At 31.6% G+C, this 18,844-nt stretch overlaps 1 protein-coding gene across 5 annotated transcripts in view; it reads right to left on the bottom strand.

Annotated features, from left to right (window-relative positions):
* The window catches only part of LOC149479547 (rho guanine nucleotide exchange factor 17), a 108,706-nt gene that overhangs the window by 88,834 nt on the left and 1,028 nt on the right, over nucleotides 1-18,844 (bottom strand). The gene's annotated exons all lie outside the window — the stretch shown is intronic.

The following is an 18,844-nucleotide window of genomic DNA, read 5'->3' as shown; positions in this document are numbered from 1 at the left end:
AACGACCGTATCCATATGTTTCTAACAGCTGAGAAAGTGCGTCGTATTATATTAGGTGTAGACAAAAAATAAACAAACGAGATTAACAAGGCCTCTTTACATGAGATTTCTGATAAAAAAGCTCGTTCGTTTGAATATCACTTTTGAAGCGTATTATTAAATACATTAAAGTTTATTTACAAATCATCATGCTATCTTTACCTCTGATAAAATCTAGTAGATTAATGTATAAGAAAGAAATAAGTAAATATATCTAATACATATTTTCAATAATAATGTAAAACAGTAAGTATCACGAAAAGACTACAGAAACGTCTTCAAAACTTGCATCTAAAGAAAATCTATCATCAAAAATCGCACCTCAAAATATCGATGATCCAAAATCTATCTACCCCATAATCTACCAGGGACTCATAACCACGTAGTATGTAATCCTTATATCCGCATCGAATACCCACTAACAATAAATGGTACTGACGAAGACGGTGTGTGCCGAGAACACGTGTCAGAAGTGAAATTTCTTTGGCAAGATTCAAAGATACCAAAATCTGCATGACGTGACAGTATTGCCATGAAGCGACCTTGAAATTTTACTCTCAACGCGCCCAAAGAAGGTTCACTTCAAAAAGAAAGAAATATCTTCAAAACTTGCACCTATAAGATTTAACTCTATCAATCTATCTAGCCCATAATCTACCAGGGACTCATAACCACGTAGTATGTAATCCTTATATCCGCATCGAATACCCACTAACAATAAACGGTACTAACAAAAGAATTTGCGTAACCCGTGGCGCCGTAGAACATTAAAATGTGAATGTATTGTACTTTTAATCAAGACATCGACCTTATTTTGCAACGTCGCTCACGTTTCGACCAAATCATTTTGTACTCAAAAAGGGCATATGCAAATGAGATACACTCCCTGTTACGACGTGAAGAGTTGTTATCAAACCTTTCTATAGCTTTCGAAACATCTAGAACTAATTGTTTGGTGGTTATAGAACCTTCCAAGTAAAATGCTTTTGGGATTTGTGTAACCTATGTGATATTGTTATCTAAACTTCTATGTCTGTAAGTAATAAGTATGTTCTGTATGGCACGAAACAAGAGGCTCGATTCATACCTTGTGTGTTCTTTTTGCAGTAGTTAAAGTACAATTTATTAGAAGAATACTAAAAATGCAAGGATAAACAGTCTTGTGGTCCAAGACACAGAACATAAATACAGATAGACAGTCACTTCCAAGTTCCACATCAAAACATTTGTACAAACAACAATATGTCTGGAAGAAAGCGCTGTTTAGCGATAAGGCCGCCGTTTGTTACAACGTAGGTTAAGTCTCAACTTGTAATTTATTTTGAGCAATAAAGCATACATAAATAATATAAATATTTTACTTCTATTAACTACTTTTTTCCTCATAACGAGACCAATTCATGTTATTCCACAGATCGAATATTTCTAATCGAAACGGTATGCGCGCGCGCAACCCGTGCCATTTGCCAACATGTTAACACGGCTGAATGTCCGATTGAATTGGGTTATAAATTATTTATTTAATAAACCTTTCCGGCATTGATACCTGGATTTTGGTCCAGTGATTTAAATCAGATATATTGCCAGATGTTTAAAATCTATGTAGGTACAATCTACTTATAACATTAAGTAAGTACCAACTATTCTCAATTCTTGTTGAGCTAGTACTAATTTATACTTATGTTGGTAACAAATTTCACATAACATGATTCTTATAGCTACATTATATTTTCATTATTTAACACGTTCATTATTAGGTATTTTAAAAGCAAAGATTAATATAGATGCATATATAAATTAAACACAAAAAATGAAGTCAATTAACGAGATGTCGCAATTCACACTTTATATGTTAATTAAATTTAACGGCGGTATTTGTATAGTTTTATTATTATTTTATTGGCCATAAACTTAATTGGATATGAAACACATTTGATTAATCATGTGAGGTGTTATCTTCCACAATTTAATTTATTTAGAGGTAATAATAAATATGAATTAAGTATATTATATTATATTCTTGACGGAATAAGCAATTTTTATGGAGTTCTGAGTGGATTAATAAAAAATCCGTATAAATCATAATAAATAGACCCGTTCAAAAAGTGCCGCACTTAAACATCTATGTAATAACTAAAACCTAAATTAGGAGTATTAATAATGAAATTAATAGGAGAATACCCTCATACGAGGCCCGTGTCCCAGCAGTGGGAACATAATATCCCATATATGATGAGTGAAATCAATATAAGAGCCGCAGATATGACATAACATTTGGTTATATAAATAGGTAGGTTATTTTATATACATATTGGCACTTGGCAGCATCTCAATTAAAATACAAAAGATATAAATAATAAGGACCAATATGGAGTACCTATAACATTATTAGATAGAGAAATAGTGAAAACAGTGAAATAAGTCAAAAGAACGAACTCAAAGCATCATCGTGAAACATATTTCATAAAAAACAAGTAGGTACTTGAATACAAAATCATAAAACACATAACTACATAAAAATAAAGCACAAAGTACACACAAGAACTATAAGGTACCGTACCATAGTCTATTCTCAATCGAAAACATCTGATAGCATTTGAATACGCGTGATTGATCTTTTGTCTATTAACACGTTGCTCATTAGGCACTATTCAATAGCTTTGGTAATGATTTTGCAAGTACATATTGCGCATTTTCTCATACTTTTAATTTACTTCCGACTCATATTATAGGTACTTGATTCGAAAGTTTTAATGGTAAGAAGATAATTTATTGTTATTTCACAAAAATGTGTTTAGTTTGCAGGTCTTAATATGTTACTTTTTATCGGAGTTTTAAGTAAGGGATAGATTTTTTTCTTCATCTTGTACAAAAGATAACTTGCTACTGGACGACTATTAGTTTGTCTTACCGTAAGAAAATAATTCAATCGTGCCACGTTAATTTTACAGAGCACAGTAAAATCAACTCTTAACTTCAATCAATAGTACATATAAAATTATAATTTTTCTGTGTCTTCGATCCACGTTTCACCGTGTTCAACGTTCTTTCATTATAAACAACGTCAACGAACAAGCATTCCCAATCAAAACAGACTTATCTGCGGAATGCGGCCAAACAAATGCGAATCGAGACACTGACACTGATAACGTGTGCATATACACTCCAAGGACAGATCGTAAGGCCAAATATGCTCGAACTGTCTTCTGTTCTGCGCTTTCCTTAGCCAAGATTGTCAAGAACAATTAGAAAAAAATACAAGATTCTTAACAGGACCACGTCAGAACAGAAATTAAATACAATGTAGGGTTCGAATGCTGTCAAGTTTATGAGTCGTGATGGACGTTCAGGAAAAAAAAATATTTTTATTTTAGATTTTATACTATCTCATCCTTATATATTATGGTTTAGTGTGTCTTACTTAGATTATTACAATCGTCTTCGTCGTCGTCGTCGTTGGCCAATTAAATCTATGGTAGATTATATATGCAGTTACATTTTAATTACGAAGTTAAAAATGCTAAGTAATGGCTACAGGATCAGTTGATCAACAATGTTGATGGAAGTATGTTGCTGAATTCCTTAAAAGTTCACTCCTGCGGCGATATCTTTTCAAAATACCATCTCAGAAAAACTCATTTTTGCCGTCAATATGTTGACAACAAATCTGCAAAACGTTGACTCAGCTTTGTTGCTAAATAAATACTTACCAAGAATACGACCTTATATTGAACAAGGTTTGAAACTCACTTACCACATACATGCTCCTGCTTACACTGCTTCTTGCGTCCTTAGCAAGATCAGCAAAACCAATCACCTGTCAGCAACTGACAGATAAGGATTTTTTGACAGAATGACATTAAGCCTAAGTAACGGAAGGCAGAGCCAAATTGTACTGTCAACAATGAAATTAGCATTGAAATTTGAATACATATGACAGGTTAAGGCTACGGCTAAGGGAATGATGATTGTCTCCAAGATTGTCTCGTGTGTAACTAAGGCAAAGCGTAACTACATAAAGTACAGCCAGCAACTATAACCAAAATTGTTAAAAAAATGATCGTCGTATTTTTTCAATAAAATGTTTCAGTTACAAAGAGTTGGAGACAGAAACATAAGAACAAATAAAGATTATACCATCCTCATTGAAGTCTTACTTAACTAATTAATAATTTATATGCCAATTGCCAATCTAAAACAAACGAAAACATTTTAAATGTCAATATGTCATTCATTGTCACAAATGTTTACGAAAATATCCGTTGTCAGCTTTTAAATATTATAAAGTAAATGTTCAAAGTATTTAATTGAAAACATACATTAAACAATGGAGACCTGTTATTAGCATATGAACAAATCTTTATATATAAAAATGAATCGCAAAATGTGTTGGTAAGCGCATAACTCGAGAACGGCTGAACCGATTTCGATAATTCTTTTTTTATTATATTCCTTGAAGGACGAGGATGGTTTTTATGTAGAGAAAACGTAAACATGTACCACGGGCGAAGCCGGGGCGGACCGCTAGTGAATAATAAAATGATAATCGAATAATTTTGTAAGTGAAATTGTCTGTAATCGTTTCTCAGACGCCATGCCCTTTGGCTGTTCCTTAAAAATATTTACAGTGTGTTGTAATGATTTATTGTGGCTTGTAAATAATAATTACAATGTTCGTCTTGTGGTTAAATAACTTTCGATTATAATATCGTAAATCATTGTTTACTTGACGTTTGCTTTTCGATGATTTTGAATGAGGAAACTCGAATTTGATTCGTTGTTAATGCGAGTTCGAAATTTAAATACGTGTTGTTTTGTGTTCATGTTTTAAATTTTTCTTAATGACTGGTTAGAACTGGTTTACATCGAATAAATTGGTGTTATTATTGTTAGGGTTTAATCTATTTTTACATACGTAGTTAGGTCTACGTAGAGATTAATGAACTTATAACTTACTATAACACGCTCTGTTTTGACTTGTATATAATTAAAATTAAAAAACTATGTATTACCTATCTTATCTCATCATAATATGTATTATCATTTTTGAGATCTTCAATTAACTTATACTATAAGGATCGATGACAATAACTTTGGCTCAAAAAACACAATGATCACCAGAATAATGAGGAAAATAACAATTTAATTTCAAAGTACAAAGAAATTTCGGATTACCAGACACAATGAAAGAAAAAACGGGAAAAGAAACCATACAGGAAAGTATACCGTTTATTTTTTTATCTGTACCACGAAACCGGAATGCTATTAATATTCAATACTATGTACCGAAGTAATTAGTGATCAAACTCCATACAAATATGTACATACACATTTATATGTGGATTGTGGTGGATATACATAAGTATGACCGTTAAAGGTCGTATATATTGTGAAGAATTTTATGGTCACGCGAAATTCTGCAAAGTCGAAAACAAATAACTAAGTGCAAATATTTGTTAGCAAATTTTATATTTTACGCCTTGTTAGTGGGCGAGCGAATTGGCGCCATTTTATGATTTGTTTATATTATGGATTATTGGCGTTTGTTGACATTTCAATTGTTTTGTTTAATATCTATCCGCTATATAAGTGTTGTACCAGCAATTGCTAATGTTTATATATAGATAACGAATAGATGACAAGCGTTTTGCTGTTTGTCTAGGCCTGCCGGCTTGGTTTTTATTTGATATAGCCACTACTACTGGACTTATTTAGTAGAAACAGTAGAAATATTGTTGTTATTTCAATTAGATATTTGAAATTTGAATCGACCTCACACGTTAAGTGAAATAGGATTTGCAAAATAGTTGAGTGGTAAAATGTCACACGAATTGAAAATTTTACAACTCAGAGATACCACTTCAAATATACAGGGTGTCCCGCTTTCGGTATACTAAGCGCGAAGGGACTTGTAGTTTTGCATACACTGATCACATAAAAAATACTTAAATAACAAAATTACGCGAAAAATTTTTTGCTAAATTTTTCCTTAAAATCCATGTATTCGTCTCTAGCTTCGCGCAGCCGGCATATACCGTTTCGCTAATGTGAGTATTTTGTCTATGAAAACATAATCTTAAACGATAGCTCACATGCGGGTGGCAAAGTTGGGCGGTTTGCTTGTTGGGGGTGTACACATGGAATTTTAAGAATTCCTCTATTTAAAAAAAAAATGCGTCTGGAATTTTATAATTATTTTTTACGTACTCAGCGTATGCAAAACTACAAGTCCCTTTGCGCTTAGTATACCGAAAGTGGGACACCCTGTATTGTAGTTTTTAATTAAATTACCAACTAAATAAAGAACCACTGCACGCAATAATTGTACAGATGTAATTATTATAATAGCTCTTTAGAATAAACGTATTTATCATAAAAACAAATGGAATTTCTTAGTAACATCTTGTTCACATCAAACATTCTTCGATCACATTACTGATAAGCAATTGGCACCAAAAATGGCGAATTAATACTAAATGCTGGTAAATAAAAAGTTGTACATACGAAATAGGCTTGTTTAGTGTAATTTTATTATAGAGTTATGTTGTAGGATGGGTTTAAACTTTAAATATAACTTACTTGAAATCTAAAGTTCACGATTATTTTAATTTATATTAACATTATAAAGTATGAATTAAAATAATAATAAGACATAATTTACCGCCAAAATTGGTTTCTTATTATTATTAATACACCCAGTGTCACTCAGAATTAAGAGAAACCTATTAATGTTACTTCTTAAGCTGATTTCCATCAACTCATTTATTAATGCTACCGAACGTGCCAAGGAAATATGTTAACATACATACAAACATTTCAAAACGTAACTTTACATTGGCACAGTAGGATAAAAAGCATTCAAGTATATTTTTATAGTTATCAACGCAAACTTTTTTCCTCAATATAAGGAGTGCCATTCGCAGAAATATAGAAAGTGAAGGCGATGTCCTTCTCTTTTTCTTTCTCTTCTTTTCATTTACATTTAAAAATTAAAAAAAAAAATCAGTCTAATTGTGAAAATGGCAATAGTTTCTAAATGATTAAAGACGCCTTAACAGGTTACCAAATAATTTAGCAGACGACTATTTTCAAACGATTAGTTACATATTAAGGTGATGAATTAATTTTTCTAACATTTACGGCCCTTTTTAAACCTTCGTAATTTTTATATTATTAAAGTTGTCGTGATGAAAATTCTTGACAAGAAAGTTCAATAGTAACACAATACGTCTACCGTTTTAGAAACATGATTCCATGATATTTTCTCGATAGAAAAAAAATACAAAGTTCTCATTGTTATTTTTTTTTTAATCTCTGGCATCTTCAAAATAACAAACGTAAAGTTACGACTTTTTGGATATTAACTATAAAATATACAACCGATACGTCTACCGTGTTAGAATTTTGAAATATGCGATGGTTTTGAAATAAACAAGAAATACTTGAAATTAGCGCCTGACCAGCCAATATAGCGAGAGCCGCCCTGTACCTTCCTACCCCGATCGCTGCACGAGTCATTCCCGCTACGGCCGTCACACGGGGAACTTGTGTCGCTTGCGCAATGGTAAAAAAGGGTGACAACACGATAAGACAAAATGAGACAAATGGGGACAATAAAGAAAATAAGAAGAAGAAACATAAAGGTTGGAGGAAAAAGAATGCTTACAATTGGAACAAATTAATGAAGTAAGTTGGTTTTATTTTAAATTTGATGATAATTGTATTATAGACGATGTTTGATATGTACCCCTGTTTTAAGTACATAACGAATGTGTAAGATTTTTTCATTTATAGCATAAATAATCTTTTCAGAAATCCGGAATCCAGAAGAAAAATAAACCCACTGATTGTTCACAATGTGAACCCACTCCTTCGTAAGTACCTTTATTCAGTCATAAATGTATGTTATCAACGCTCTACTGGTTTTATCGCATGATTCCATTTTTAGCAAAAAGCAACAAATTGCAAAGAAATAAAAAATCATGGTGAACTTAGTGGAAGTATGGTGGATGTAATATGGAATTATGGAACAGGAGCTCGTTGGAGTAGTATTATATTTTAAAAAAATACGAAAAAATTTCAAGAATTTCTTAGTAGGTGGTAGATAAGTATGTTGTATAAAGAATTTGATGTTGATATTTATTTCATTTATACTTACTACACCTGTGCGGGAAATTGCTTAGTACTAAAACCGGTTTATATTCATATTTACATAGTAATGTGAGTTTTCATTTCGAAAAATTTTGTGTAAGTATATTAAATTGAGTTCCTGGGTGATCTGGAAACACAATTGGGCCCGGAGGATGGCGCTGCAGTCACTCCTCCTAATCACATGAACCGATTTGGATGAATATTTGTGTGCACATTTCATTGTTGTGGGATGATTGGTTGATTCGTTTTCACATTAGCTAATATTATGTATTTTTGTTGTTAGAAAGTAAACTTAATTTAATGTTTATAATACATTATTATTGGTATAAATAAGCCAGTGTTCGTCTCACATTGCTGTACCTGCCTACCTATCCTACCAGGGCCTAACTTTGTTCTGGCTATTTTATTTTGATTATTTGTAATGAATAATTACAATTATATGCAGAAAATAAATACATGCGTCAATATATTTTGTGTTTTTTTTAAACAATTTTTTTATTTAAAAAAATATCATTCCGACCGCGGCTTTGCCCGCGTGGAATTAGGTTATATCGTGAATCCTGTTTTATCCCACAGAAGTGTTCAGTTCGGATAAAAAGTATCCTATGTGTAAATCCAGGCAATTAGCTATATTTTATCAAAATTGGTAATGTAGTCTTGACGTGATTAAGTAACAACTAACAAAAAAATATACAAATTAACATCCAAACTTTCGCATCAGTTTTACTGTATTAGTGATATCTTCCACTCTTGACTTTGACTGAGAAGAATTAGGGTTTATAACTTCTTTCAGAAATAGTACCTTTCATTTCTGGGCATGATGTAATATCTACGTCAGCATCAAATTCTATCTAAATCAATTCAGTAGTCCGCGTAATTAGGTACCATTTCATTTTTTCAGAGTAACAATATTTTTTGTTATTTTAAAGATTATTTATAACCTGTATTATTTTGTAATAAAGATAAATTACGAAATAAATTACGAGATAAATTACGAAAGATAAATTACGGAATGATAATAATTATTAATAATGTCTAAGTAGTTGTTAAAAAGAAGATTATTTGTTTATAAGCAAGAAAATAAAACCAATAAATCAACAATTAAATAAATGTATAACAATATTATAATAATATTATAATAATTAATAATAATTAAAATAAAATTCATAAATAATTCTATATAATTTCGAGAACTATCTATTATTGTAAATGCTGTGTACACCTTTCATTGATAAGTACATAATATTAATTAATTAATAATGTTAATTTTATCATTGTCAAATGTATTTATTGTTGGTGTGCCAAATTAAAATAAATAAATAAATAAATAAATTATAACTGTATGACGACTCCATACATGTTTGTCCCGAGTCGGCCAGCGGCAGCGCGGCGAGTTTGCAAGAATGACTTCGCGCACACCCGCGTTCGCGATAGCGAGCTATTAGACTCCGCCCGCCAAGCAGTGGATTTTTTTTTGTGTATCGTCTTAAATATCTCGAACAAAATCTACGCTACATGAAATATTATACACATTATCCATTGACATAAATATGAGTCTATTTTTTCCGCATTAATTAATATTCAAGATGGTTATCTAAAACGATAGTAATAGCCTTTAATGTATGTCGTACATCTAGATAAAATGTTTGAATTATTAACTGGATAAATAAAAGGTATTTGTGGTTCTGTAAAGTCAAACGTACGTTTTGGTTTCGGCGAATTATCGGCTTTGTATATATTTATGTTTAAAGGGAAGCTGGTCAAGAAATTGACTTTCATTTTATATTATTTCCAATTAGAACATAATATGACGAAGGTATATAAAATGAATATTATGTATGTACCTACCTATATATATTTATGTTTAAAGGTAAGCTGGTCAAGAAATTAAGTTTAATTTTGTATCATTTCTAATTAGACCATAATATGACGAAGGTATATACGATGAATATGTACCTATATGGTTTTGTAGGGTACTGTTTGTTCTTGCTTATACCACGTAGGATAAGGTCCTTATATTAATATTTAATACTGACGTAACTGGCTTCGTTCTTGCAGGCGTCATGAAGTTTTGATAACACAAAAAATACATACACAACATTGAAAAGTATAATTAGTAATAAATCACGTATAAAAGAAGTTTTAAACAAGGAAATATTAGATACTGAATGCTTCCACATAGAAGATACGCTTGATAAATCTCTATACGTAGGTATATTGGATACACTTACATAATAGTTAGATAATATAAGTAATTACATAGTTACCTATATAAACTAGGTATGTATAAAACTACAGATATCTGTATCTTTCATTAAACAAAATAAAGCACAGCACTCGCCGAGTTTAATTAATCAAATTAATACTGACACCATAGAAATCTAAATAACAAGACACATAGAAGGGCTATAATGTCATAATTCGTATGAAAACCGCTGTCGCCAAAATCAACACATTCAAACCGAAAGCTAAACAGTACACACAAGTAAACTATACCTTTTATTGGACAGCTTGATTTTAGTGAAAACTAACTTATCTATTAAATTAAGCTTTTGAATATGTATCCTAACGCACGAATTTACGGTTTATTTTAGAATAACATCCCTAAGTATATGAGACTTTTTGCTCCAATACGAACAAAGGTGATAATAAGAATGGTCGACTGTGTCATTCAATGTTATTTCGATTACTATGGTGACACTCGTAATACTTGTAAATATTCTATAATTTTAAGGAAAAACGGCATTATTTCTAAAAAAAAATATTTTCCGATGAAATATTATTCCTTTATAAGTATAATTACAACTTGTGGAAGAATTTCCGCAATGGGAATTGCTGAAACACACCATGTATACACTCATACGTCTCCAGAGCAACTGAACAGTGACGAATGCACTGGTGATGTGCAAATCACCTGAGTGGCGACAAGGTCACGCACGCTTACGACTTCTAGTGTCTTGTTATTTAGATTTCTATGACTGACACTAACAAAAATTTAATGAACATTTAAATGAAACACGCAATGAAACGTGTTTGCCACTCGTTTTATTTTAACCGCGTTCGAACGATCCATTTATTTACGACTTTTAAACTAAACAGTTAAAATTGTGCTTTCGGTTTGATGAACTGAAATGTATTGGGTAAAATCCATTTAAACAATTGGAATAATTTTGCAGAACTTGTCAAATATTTCAGAGGTTTCAGGTCAATAAAAAGGCACAATAGAATACACGATTAAAGAAGCGAAAAAATCTTTATTCATGCTTATTGCCGGATATAAAAAAATAGTTTTTCAATGAGTACAAAATTTCAAGTCAGAACTGTACTACTTTTGTAATACATACTTAACGATGTGGTTTTTGTTACACCTAATAATTATGTATAAAATTATACACATTCATTTACATGTACCTTTCAAGCTAAACAGTCACAGTATATCGCCACATGAGTAGAAAGACATCGCCAAAATCGTAAGTGACTTCAACCGATAACCCATACACGAAATCATTTATGGACACCCCTTAGTCAAATTTATCATTAGTATAACTTCATTAAATGTCTACATTACATAATATTATGTAACATTTTTAGTAACCAACTTCTTCGTTACGATCCTTTTACGCAGGAAAGTAATCATTTTATCATTAGCAATAATTATTTTGACAAGCACTGACATAAATACTCAATAACCCAGCAATTGTATAACATTGTAACCGGTAGCCATATTAAGTAGATCAAAACGAGTTGTATGATTTAATCTTGAATTAAAGTTTTACGTTACCTTTCCTTATATTTAAGGAGCGCGTAAAATTGTATGAAATTGATATGGACAGTATAGATACGACGGAAGCGATAAATGTAAGAATTTTGATATATGGAAAGGCTTGTATACTTTTTTTCATATCCTTCTTATTTTATAAACGATATTATAAACGACTATGTGTTCGTTTAGTGTGTCAAATGATCCGATATAGTTTAATTTTGGTACGGAGTACGTTAGAAAATATTACCACAGTATTACCATAATATGTGTTTCCTATACCTACTATGTTTGAAAAGATCTCGCCTTATGATGCTGGAACAATCTTGATCGTTGAATTATTTCAATATTCATATATCGATTAAAATTACAGGTTGTCTATATAAAAATAGTCTTAAACTCTATATTTCAACATTAAATTTGAGTCTTATTATAAAACGATTTAAATTACAATTTCACACATCAAATCGTAATAACAACAAACCTTTACATAACATCATTCTGTTTAGATCAGCGCTCGCACTTTACATTAATGTAAGCTTGATCTACTTAAAATTGGTTGGTATCAAAGGTTATGTGTTCCACTGAAAGCTAACAATAAAAGTAAATCTTTAAATTTTGAAAAATAAAGTAGGCTTACGGTGTATGTTATTGCGAAAAGTTAACAAACATTTATAGTTTATACTTTATACATATCGAGTATGAAATATCGTCGACTCATATTTTCTTGTTTGTAATAGTAATATGTTTTTGCTACGAGAATATAAACAAAATCACGTCTAAGGGCGATTTGTTCGCACTCCATCGAAACGGGGCGGTTTTATAATTTTTTGTCTTATAGCATTAAGGTGATGAATTAATTTTTCTAACATTTACGGCCCTTTTTAAACCTTCGTAATTTTTATATTATTAAAGTTGTCGTGATGAAAATTCTTGACAAGAAAGTTCAATAGTAACACAATACGTCTACCGTTTTAGAAACATGATTCCATGATATTTTCTCGATAGAAAAAAAATACAAAGTTCTCATTGTTATTTTTTTTTTAATCTCTGGCATCTTCAAAATAACAAACGTAAAGTTACGACTTTTTGGATATTAACTATAAAATATACAACCTATACGTCTACCGTGTTAGAATTTTGAAATATGCGATGGTTTTGAAATAAACAAGAAATACTTGAAATTAGCGCGCGACCAGCCAATATAGCGAGAGCCGCCCTGTACCTTCCTACCCCGATCGCTGCACGAGTCATTCCCGCTACGGCCGTCACACGGGGAACTTGTGTCGCTCGCGCAATCGTAACAAAGGGTGACAACACGATAAGACAAAATGAGACAAATGGGGACAATAAAGAAAATAAGAAGAAGAAACATAAAGGTTGGAGGAAAAAGAATGCTTACAATTGGAACAAATTAATGAAGTAAGTTGGTTTTATTTTAAATTTGATGATAATTGTATTATAGACGATGTTTGATATGTACCCCTGTTTTAAGTACATAACGAATGTGTAAGGTTTTTTCATTTATAGCATAGATAATCTTTTCAGAAATCCGGAATCCAGAAGGAAAATAAACCCACTGATTGTTCACAATGTGAACCCACTCCTTCGTTAGTACCTTTATTCAGTCAAAAATGTATGTTATCAACGCTCTACTGGTTTTATCGCATGATTCCATTTTTAGCAAAAAGCAACAAAGTGCAAAGAAATAAAAAATCATGGTGAACTTAGTGGAAGTATGGTGGACATAATATGGAACAGGAGCTCATTGGAGTAGTATTATATTTAAAAAAAATACGAAAAAATTTCAAGAATTACATTTCTTAGTAGGTGGTAGATAAGGATGTTGTATAAAGAATTTGATGTTGATATTTATTTCATTTATACTTACTACACCTGTGCGGGAAATTGCTTAGTACTAAAACAGGTTTATATTCATATTTACATAGTAATGTGAGTTTTCATTTCGAAAAATTTTGTGTAAGTATATTAAATTGAGTTCCTGGGTGATCTGGAAACACAATTGGGCCCGGAAGTCTGGAAGTTTGGGCTGCAGTCACTCCTCCTAATCACATGAACCGATTTGGATGAATATTTGTGTGCACATTTCATTGTTGTGTGATGATTGGTTGATTCGTTTTCACATTAGCTAATGTTATGTATTTTTGTTGTAAACTTAATTTAATGTTTATAATACATTATTATTGGTATAAATAAGCCAGTGTTCGTCTCACATTGCTGTACCTGCCTACCTACCCTACCAGGGCCTAACTTTGTTCTGGCTATTTTGTTTTGATTATTTGTAATGAATAATTACAATTATAATAGAGTGCAAAAAATAAATACATGCGTCAATATATTTTGTGTTTTTTTAAACAATTTTTTTATTTAAAAAAATATCATTCCGAGCGCGGCTTTGCCCGCGTGGAATTAGGTTATATCGTGAATCCTGTTTTATCCCACAGAAGTGTTCAGTTCGGATAAAAAGTATCCTATGTGTAAATCCAGGCAATTAGCTATATTTTATCAAAATTGGTAATGTAGTCTTGACGTGATTAAGTAACAACTAACAAAAAAATATACAAATTAACATCCAAAGTTTCGCATCAGTTTTACTGTATTAGTGATATCTTCCACTCTTGACTTTGACTGAGAAGAATTAGGGTTTATAACTTCTTTCAGAAATAGTACCTTTCATTTCTGGGCATGATGTAATATCTACGTCAGCATCAAATTCTATCTAAATCAATTCAGTAGTCCGCGTTATTGAGTACCATTTCATTTTTTCAGAGTAACAATATTTTTTGTTATTTTAAAGATTATTTATAACCTGTATTATTTTGTAATAAAGTAAACATTACGAAATAATAATAATTATTAATGTCTAAGTAGTTGTAAAAAGAAGATTATTTGTTTATAAGCAAGAAAATAAAACCAATAAATCAACAATTAAATATATGTATAACAATATTATAATTTATAACTGTATGACGACTCCATACATGTTTGTCCCGAGTCGGCCAGCGGCAGCGCGGCGAGTTTGCAAGAATGACTTCGCGCACACCCGCGTTCGCGATAGCGAGCTAAGACTCCGCCCGCCAAGCAGTGGATTTTTTTTTGTGTATCGTCTTAAGTATACAGTGGCACGAAATATAGGTAATCTATATTTCATGCCAATGGATGATTATGTTTGGTGTAATGTCATTTGCCAGGTCAGCTCCATATTTTCAGTGATCTGCGATAGCTTAGCTTAGCATACAATATAGCAGTACCCTTATATTCTTTCCAAGTACATACATAATATCAGACATATCACGTTACCGAAAGCCGAGCCGAGGCTTTACCGTCTTAAATCATTACTTTGTATGAAGTGACCTCAATATAACCGCAACGGGTCAATATTTTGGTATTTTGAATGGTTTTAATTGTAAAAATATTTTGGTTTCAAATTGTTAATATGAGTGTTTCAAGTATAAATTATTATTTTTGTTTATTCAGCTATATTTTCCCTCTCGCGTACCTTCTACTAAAAAACAAAGATCCATTTCAACTTTAAATAAAGTTATTTTAAACTAATAAATATCGATAGAAATACACGTCATGTTAAATTATATGTACACTTTCAGACAAGAAAGTATGATTGCTTAAAATTCATCTAATTATTTTGTGAAAAGTATGAATTTGATGAAATTGTAAAGTATTGAAAAGTAGGTGCAAATGTTTTTTGTCACACAATCACGCAAGCACTTCTGAATGACGTTAGTTATGTAATTCTTTCTTCTTCTTATATATAAAAATGAATCGCAAAATGTGTTGGTAAGCGCATAACTCGAGAACTGCTGAACCGATTTCGATAATTCTTTTTTTATTATATTCCTTGAAGTACGAGGATGGTTCTTATGTAGAGAAAACGTAAATATTATGTACCACGGGCGAAGCCGGGGCGGACCGCTACTTATTTATATATAACAATAACGCATCTCGTCAATTTATCACTTTATCACATAAATATTGGCTTTAGATTACGATGTTTACATAATTCAATACAATGCAGTGAATAAATACGTACGTTCATTCTCATCAAGTCATAGATAAGATATTCAGGATCGAGTTTTCTTTGAATTAAAAAATATATCATAGATTACGTTTGTTATTTGTTATTTAGATTCAAAAATTATTCACAATTTGCGAGTATTTTAACATTCCCCTTTTAAGCACCTACCGGGGTTTGGCTTAGATTGATTTGATTTGCTTGTCCATATGTCGTGGCCATATCGTAGATTTGCTCATTTCATGATAATATGATCGATCATTTCACGAAATGGTCGCATTTCATGAAATGGCCAACATAGTTTGATCAGATCGTTAAATCGTCAACGTTTCACGATTTGGCCATCCACATTTGGCCAGATCGTATAAAATATAAAGAGTCCATAAAATATTTAAAAAATTCAGAATATTCTAAAAACTTGTTTAATGTCATTTAAGTTAGTGCCGCGGCAGCGGTCGGCGAATGCTAGAAGCGAATCGTTTTTGCAATAAAAAACAGTTAGGTTAGGTTAGGTTAGACTTTGATAAACAACGCACGAGCCGAGCGAGCAAAGCGAGCGTGCCGCGGCAGCGGCCGGCGAGTGCCAGAAGCGGATCGCTTTTTAAAAAACAAACAATTATAATACTATAGTAGGATATATAAATATGTTATATCCTAAAAGAAAAAATGCGTCTTAAATTATTTTATTTAAGACGCATTTTTTCTTCAATACATATAAGATATCCACATTTTCCATAGTACTCGAACCGTCGTAAATTCTTTGCTATGACTTTCTTCATATGTATTGTTATTAAACGAATTATGAAGTTTTTAACTACGAATAATTAAATTTTCGCCAGCGGCCGCCATCTTATCACATAAACACAGAGCTTGCAGCTGCAGCGCCTCTACCAATGATTAATGTAACTATTTTACGATATGATCAAATAATTTTGATCATTTCATGAAAAAACCGCGCGTTTAGTTGGCCATATCATGAAACGATTTCTTATCATTGATCTGCTCAAGCCACATCATGAATCATGATGTGGCCAAACTAAATTGGCCATTTCACGAAATGCGACCATTTCGTGAAATGGCCAGTCATATCATGAAATGAGCAAATTTACGATATGGCCACGACACATACATTTATTTACAAGTGTGTAAGCTTTATACATCTATTATATCATTATTTATATACGTCCATGTGTGTAAGCTTACATCTATTTGTTTTTTTTTTAATATAATTATTGGCACTCTGTTTGTCCTTGGCTAATATGAGACACAAAAACCTGTAAAAATAATATACAAATACTAATTTGCAAAAGACAATGCAGACTGCAGTATGGAGTAATAAATAAATATGCGACGTTACTTTCGTAATTTTAAAATGCACTGAAATCAACGTATTTTTAGATAATTTAAATATTTTTTCATAGAAACTTCCGCACGTGTGTTTATTACGAAAAATACGCAATATATCATGTGTTTAATTCAATACGCAATTAAATGTCATAATACCTTAATAATAATATGTATAATTGCATTGTATATATGTACGTATCTCAGAAACGTGACTGTTTTGTATGTGAAACTCATAATAATGCTAGTTTGTAGCATGCGTGAATTAAAGTCATGATTTAATCAATTTATTGGGCGTCTGACACATTAATTAGCAATAGTTTACAGCTTTTGTCGTGAACCGACTCTTAATTGCGTTGAGGTGCATTTAAAATAACATTTGTTGACATTGTCATTGTTACATTTGAATTTCATTTATTAAAAGTTAAAACACATTAGAAGACGTAGGCGTTCGAAAATGGAATAGTAAAAAACTACAATGAGATTTTTTTAATAGTTTTTCTTACTGGCAACTCGAATTTGAATTAAACGTTTTTGAATACTCTTTATTTTTTTACAAACGTTTCCAAAAACTAAGTTTTCAATTAGACTCTATTTTTTATTTGTTACTCGATATCTAGGTATCTACGTGGGTTTTGAACCGATTTAGATACGTACGTTATTTTTGTGATCGATAGGAAATTGAACGTCACTGACCTTTCTTGTAGAAAAGGTTTAGGTATAAGATATTCAAAACAATGTTTGTTATTTTTGTGGTATCTCTCGATGTTAGTCAAAAGGGCTGCTACATCTTCATATGCATAATCATGGAAGCTTTCTGAGTTTTTATTACCTATATCATATTATCATTATAAAAACCAGGTAAATATTATAATTATTATTAATCACTAGGTACATAGGTTCTATAAAACTATGCACTACTAGGTAGTATAAAACAAAGTCACTTTCTCTGTCCCTATATCCCTACGCAATATGCTTTAAAAATACGCAACAGATTTTGATGCGGTTGTTGAGTTGAAGTGAAACTTCTTTATCGGGGTTGGACAAAAATTTAGTGTAACATTTTTGCGTTACGCCGTACGCGTGACACTTTTGCGTTACGCCGTACGCGTGACATTTTTGCGTTACGCCATACTCGTGACATTTTGAAACTTCTTTAAGAAGTTTCACTTCTTACGTGTATACTCTAGTAGACGCATACATTTTTTTAAATAGATAGGAGTGATTCAAGGAAAAGATTTTAGTATACCTATAACCTATGCCTATTGCCTAATAGTACCTAATAGTTGTATACGTAGTATGTATATTATTATTAGTCTGTGCTAATAGGTTGTAGACAAAACGGGCGAAGAGGCGGGCGAAAGCTAGTAGAAAATAGGTATAGGTATAGGGTAGGTATACGAGTGCAATTTTTATCCTTTCCTTGCCATCCTTACTAAAATTATTAATATGCTAAAGTGAAGCTATTTGTTTGTCTTTCTTTCACATTGCAATGGACG

The sequence above is a fragment of the Colias philodice genome, chromosome 20 (genome assembly GCF_061535455.1).
Source record: "Colias philodice isolate Cphi_HAF_F1 chromosome 20, ilColPhil1 Martin Lab GWU primary, whole genome shotgun sequence".
In the NCBI taxonomy this organism is placed as follows: Eukaryota; Metazoa; Arthropoda; class Insecta; order Lepidoptera; family Pieridae; genus Colias; species Colias philodice.
The sequence above is the reverse complement of the archived record's forward strand: the minus strand, read 5'-3'. Positions and strand labels throughout refer to the sequence as shown.